This window comes from Stylophora pistillata, chromosome 2 (assembly GCF_964205215.1).
Source record: "Stylophora pistillata chromosome 2, jaStyPist1.2, whole genome shotgun sequence".
NCBI lineage: Eukaryota > Metazoa > Cnidaria > Anthozoa > Scleractinia > Pocilloporidae > Stylophora > Stylophora pistillata.
In genome coordinates, this window is record NC_142520.1 from 16462377 (window position 1) to 16468376 (window position 6000).

The following is a 6000-nucleotide window of genomic DNA, read 5'->3' on the forward strand; positions in this document are numbered from 1 at the left end:
AAACCAGACAGCTCCATCCCAATGCTGACCTACACGTCCAGTCCTATCAGTGTACATCTGAGTGCTCGGTCTGATGACAAGCAGCCATTAGCTGCACAAAAGACACAACTTGAAGAGTTTTGGAAGCTTGAAACCCTGGGCATCAGAGAGCCTGTACAAGAAAATGAAGATGACACAGCTTTACAAATATTTAACGAAACAATCCACTTTGAAGACGGACGGTACCAAGTAACCTGGCCTTGGAAAGAACAGTCTCCATCATTACCAACCAATTATGAACTGGCAATGGGAAGATTGAGATCCCAAGTCAATAGACCGTCACGAAATGACAAACATCTCCACAAAAAAGATGCCGTAATCCAGGACCAAGGGCAGAAGGGAATTGTGGAAGTCGTCCCAGTTGAAGATTGTAAAAACACCTTAAAACATTACATGACTATCTTGGACCCTTGCATGTGAAAGTCAGTCCGCCATCAGCAACCCAAAAAGTCTGGTTGTGTCTGTTTACTTGTTTAGCTGTTAGGGCTATTCACTTAGAAGTCGTTCATGACATGACCGCTGAACAATTCCTGTTCTGCCTAAGAAGATTCATTGCCACACGTGGAAAACCGAAGGAGATAACTTCCGACAATGCTTTCCAGTTCAAAGTGGTAAAGTCGACTGTTGAAGAAGCATGGCAACACCCCATGACAAGTCCTGACACACAGAGTTACCTGGCCAACGAAGGCACAAAGTGGAGCTTCATCATTGAACTGGCCCCCTGGATGGGTGGTTTCTATGAAAGGCTTATCGGACTTGTGAAGGAGTCTCTTCGAAAGAGTATCGGAAGATTTGTCTTACTATAGTTCAACTGGAAACTGTTGTAAAGGAAGTCGAAGCAGTAATCAATTCCCGGCCATTAGTCTACGTAGTAGCTGACTTCAGCTCTGGATTCACACTCACCCCAGGAAATTTCCTAAGCCTTAACCCAAATACAGGCGTACCATCCCCAGCAGAAGAAGATCGACAGCAAGACCCAGATTTCCTTAGCGAATTGAGTTCTTCAAAAAAACTCCTTGACAAGTGACGTAAGGTTCAGAAACATCATGAAACGTTTTGGAACCTACGGTTCAACGAATATGTTCTGAGTTTGCGTGAACGGACTCAGAACCACTTAAAAGCTCCCAGGATACAATCCTCAACCCAACCCATTAAAGGAGACGTTGTACTTCTGAAGGAAAACACGCCACGAGGTACCTGGAAGTTAGCCGTTGTGGAGAAACTAATTTCAAGTACAGATGGGGAAATCAGAGCTGCAACAATCCGAACAGGCAAGTTGCTAAACCGTACGCTCAACTTCTTGTACCCCCTGGAATGTGCTGAACAACGAGAAAGCCCAACCCAGCCCAGCGGAGGTGAGGATGACCAGTATGCTGCAAGCCACCAGAGAAGCAAACAAAAACTTACCACTGAGCGCCCAAACCGGAAGGTAGCTATTAAAGCGAACAAGCCCTTGTCAAACTGTTGACCATTTGATCCTGATCGCGAATTGTTATCTCTTTCTTCAATTTTCTTTTTTTCTTTTTTGGCCATGATAACCCCATTTCATTCTGTTGAAAAGATTTACTTCAATCCCGAACATTGACAGTTAGAACTTTTCGGTTAAGGAGTGTCGCGGAGGGCCGAGCGACCACTCCACGAGAATTAGCGACAGCTCCTTTCAGACCATGTGTGATAAGAAGTACGATTTTTTTCCTCCGTGTAAATCGTTGTGTTCAGTTGAGAATGAAGGAAAATCACGTAGCGACACTGAAAGGATTTTTGATTTTGGTAATTGCTTATCTACAAAAGAACCGTAACGACACTAACAGGTGGTTAAAATCATGTAAAATAACAAATAATGAACGAAAGTATCCCTCAGCTCTCATGAATAGCTTAAAGAGAGAGAAGCGCGATTGACATTTAATTAACAGCTCGTCCATGTACCTTAGTTCCATGGTACACGTAGTTCGCTGTTTGTACCAGATCCTCATCATACTCTTTAGCCGTTGAGTTATTCAGTTCACAGTTGTGTGCTTCTGCTCCATTTTCTCCAAAATAAAAGTTAACACTGACGCAGTTATAGTCCAGGTAGCAACGATATTCGCACGTGTCCCTGTCAATCACACTGATATTTGCTATGGAGTGGTTAATGAGACGTTCTCCCACGAAGAACAGAGTCGATGGAAAGGCTAATATACGGCATTGATCTAAAAATACGAATCATTAAAAGTTAAATAGCGACATGGGTCATAACTTCTAAAGGTCTCAGTTGTTGTTAAACTCGCCTTCCAAGCGCTTCGTACTTATACTGATAGATAGATAGATAGATAGATAGATAGACTGATAGATAGATAGATAGACATATAATTTATTAGGCATAGAATCCATAGAGCTAAGTCACTTATTTACACATACTCATTAAGATGCAAAGATCAAATTTAGAATATTCTTTATTTTTTTTCGAGTCGAAAAGATCTCTAGAAAAGGATTGTATGACCTCCAAAAGCCACATAAGTCTTTTCTTTCTTTTCTTTCTTTTCTTTTGACCCCTGTTGCCCCAGCTTACATCAAACAAAGTATATCTCTCTTTGTTTTTCCTTGAAATTACTTTCTGCGGGACACCTGAAACAACCAGCTTCAGAGTTGATAAAAATAATTCCGAAAATTGCAAGTGTACCTTGACGAGCCCAAACCCCGAAGATAATTCGTGCCCAGAAAACTCAATAACTTCCATTAATGTTCAATGATGAAAGAGGCAGGAAATTTCAATCATGAACTCCCAACTTGTGCCCAATTTTTCAAATCACATTTTCCTCACCTATCTTTAAAGTTACTATGATAACGCGCGCGTGCAAATCCTGCTTAACTTCTAATGAGCCACTCTGATGGACATCTTTACGCAGGCATGGCCGTGTATACATATCACGACGTGTGCAGTTCACTTCAGTTGGTAAGTTCCCGTCTAGCTTAGCATAAAAAAACAATGATTTTTAAGCTCTGTGAATAGACGAAAATAGCTTTGGAGTTGACAACATGTTATCCCTAAACGCAGGACGATTTATGGCCGTAGCAAGAAATCTGAGCCTTCTTACTCTTCTTTATAATAGTACGAAATATTTGAGTGTTGTTGAATCGATTACTCGTCTTAAAAGCTTACAATTTTCAACACAAACACATTCTCGTCCTAAATTCTAGCAAAAAATGATTGAAGCATGCTAAATGCATTACGCAGGTGTTGTAACTGCGGGAAATTCGTTCGGTTTTCGCTTCCAAGCAGAAAATTTAGCACTTCCTTGTGAAAAGATTTGGTCTTGGAATATCTCTTGGCCTCACTTCATTTAACCCTTATGCTACCCACGTGCTCTGCAAACTTCCTGCTGCGGTACATCCATTTTACGAAATGCATGCGCCAAGCACGGACAAACTCTTAATTTTGCATTGTGATCTTTATTTTGTTTTTGTTCTGTTTTGTTGTTCTCATTATCCATGTCGAATAATCTTGGTTTAGATAAAACGTATCCATGGTGATTTAATAAAAACCCTCGGAAACCGCTATTGAAGATTAAAATCTTCCCATCGCTTCATTGTGCATCAATTTTGATTAAATTATGAAAATGCACTAATAAAGAGTTGTTAAATAAAACTAATTTCAATATGTTCATGGTTAGACATCCATATTATCTATCTCTTAGCCACCTGTCGAGTGAGAAGTTTTGATGTTCTCGCTCATTCGCAGTCAGCATTCCTTTTGCATTATTGGAAACATAATTACTCTGCCTGCATTTCAACAACTTTCTCGCTGTTTTTATTAGCTTTGAAAAAACTTACTCATTAGGCTTCCAAAAATTGCGTAATTCTGTATGTACATAACACAGGAAGGCTGCTATGACGGAGATGATATGCCTCGAATGCCGAGTTCTAAAAATTACAAGACACTCGTTTTGCTATATGTTTAACACCTGTCGGCAATATGTTTTCGAGGTGTATAAATTTTTACTACGAAAATTTTCTGCAATTAAAACAAATTATGTCAACTAAATATGAAACCAGCGAATAATTAACTACCCAAAGAGAGATCCTTATTCTACAGGAGAATGTAAAAAGAAGGAAGGCAACTCTTCGACTAGAAAAAATATCCTCTCCAACCGGCTAATTGATATATCAATTCTTATTTCCTTGAGTGCCGGGCTAACTTTAGGCTCTTCCCTTCAGTTCATGCAAGCATTAAAATAAAGGATTTGTGAAAATATATTCATCAATTTTAGATGAACTTGATAAAATTTTAGTGGACTTTATGAGTGTCTGAAAATAATTCAGTAATTGCGGATGTTGTTCGGTTATAACTAAAAAACTTTGCAAGCACACTTCACAAATTGTGAAAAATAATCTAGAATAGTTTTGAATGAACAAAAGATAACAGCACATTAAAATGGACGATGAGTTTCACTACCCGTTTTGTTAGTTAGGCCTCTATATACGAGAATTTTAGTCCTCGAAAATATGCGTTTCCTTTTTTTTTCCTTTGATACATTGCTTAGCTGAACAATTAAGAGCAGAATAATAAAGGTTTCTTTTCAAAAAATGCCAGCTTAAAAACATACCATCTGGGCAGGTCTGAAATTGGCCGAGAGAAAGAACCACAGAGATAGGGAACAAGAGGAGAAAAACTCCCATGTCCGCAAAAAACAAGCTGAAAAGAAATCCTTTCGATGTGTTGGAGCTGTTGAGCAAACCGAAGAGCTTAAGAGCAGTTTGTTGACTGAGCTGTACCACCAATTAAGGTTACACTTCCTTGAAACGTGTTAGCCAATCACATGTGGTCGTGATATATGAAGGATGTTTCGTCACCCGTCACAGAGACGTTGTGAGTTAATGTGTGCTGAAACAGTAAACTTGGTTACTATTCTCCTCAGGCAGTTATTTCCACCTTTCATTCTCTATCCGGACCAACACTATAGGTCTTAAAACTGGTGCAGTGAGAAGAATATGCCACCTTTCTATAACGTCAAAAATGGTTAGATACTCTAGTCTTCTCAGATAGGGACTAATAAATGGAGGTCCCGTCTCCTGCAGGGTTAGGGGTAGGAGACATTAATTTCCCATGCACGAGATTACTGTGTGATGGCTGTCCTCCCCTGGGGTGGTTGCTGGGTGGGAATTGGCTCTGAAAATCCCCCATGGGGAGTGGCAATTAACATATGTATGTATGTATGTATGTATGTATCCTTAGGGAATCGTCGTGTACCTGTTTTAGTAATTATAAGCAGCATCAAATGAGAAAAGAGATTTTCAGTTAAACTGTGAAAATTCAAGCGCATAAAAAAGCCTAGATATTCAAATTGATATCTCTGTGGCATTCTGACCAAATTTCCTGAAAAATTTTAGAACAAAATTTTAGAGATCATAGCCTCAATGAGGCATATTCTTTTGTTAAGTGTCGCTCTCGCTGAGAGTTTTTTTTCAGCCCGATTGCACCTGCAGTTTAAGTATTCTTTTCTCCAAATTAGCGAGTTTTTGATATGTAAATTAAAGTCGAAGAGAAGGTTCTCCTCTGATTCCAAGTGAAGTTTCCATATTTTGTTTGTGAAATGACTAAGTACATCTTTTAACTTGTAGCAAGAGAGAATTTCGTGAGCGCGCTCGACACTTTCGATCGCTGTCCACACGGGCGGTCTGGCCAGAAATCAGTTGTAGCTTGTGGCGACACAAAAAAAGGAGGATTGGAGAACAACCAAACTATGAATGTTCAATATTGCCCTAAACAATTTTCACTAGGAAAGAAAAAAGGAAGAACTTTCTCTCGACGAGAAGTCGTACATTTCCCAACCGATATATGGAGAATGCACTGTCAAATGCCTCAACCCAACGATTGCGTATGACAATTTTTAAACCGGAATTTTCCGCATCTTTTCTTAAAAGAACTGGTTTAGACGACAATATCTAACACAAAAAACTCAACTTGTCCAAAATAAAACTTTT

The 6000-nt window shown here is 39.4% G+C and overlaps 1 pseudogene; it reads left to right on the forward strand.

The window, feature by feature from the left end:
• The first annotated feature begins 461 nt into the window (after positions 1–461).
• On the forward strand, positions 462–1066 carry LOC148737390 (uncharacterized; annotated as a pseudogene).
• The last annotated feature ends 4934 nt before the right edge of the window (positions 1067–6000 follow it).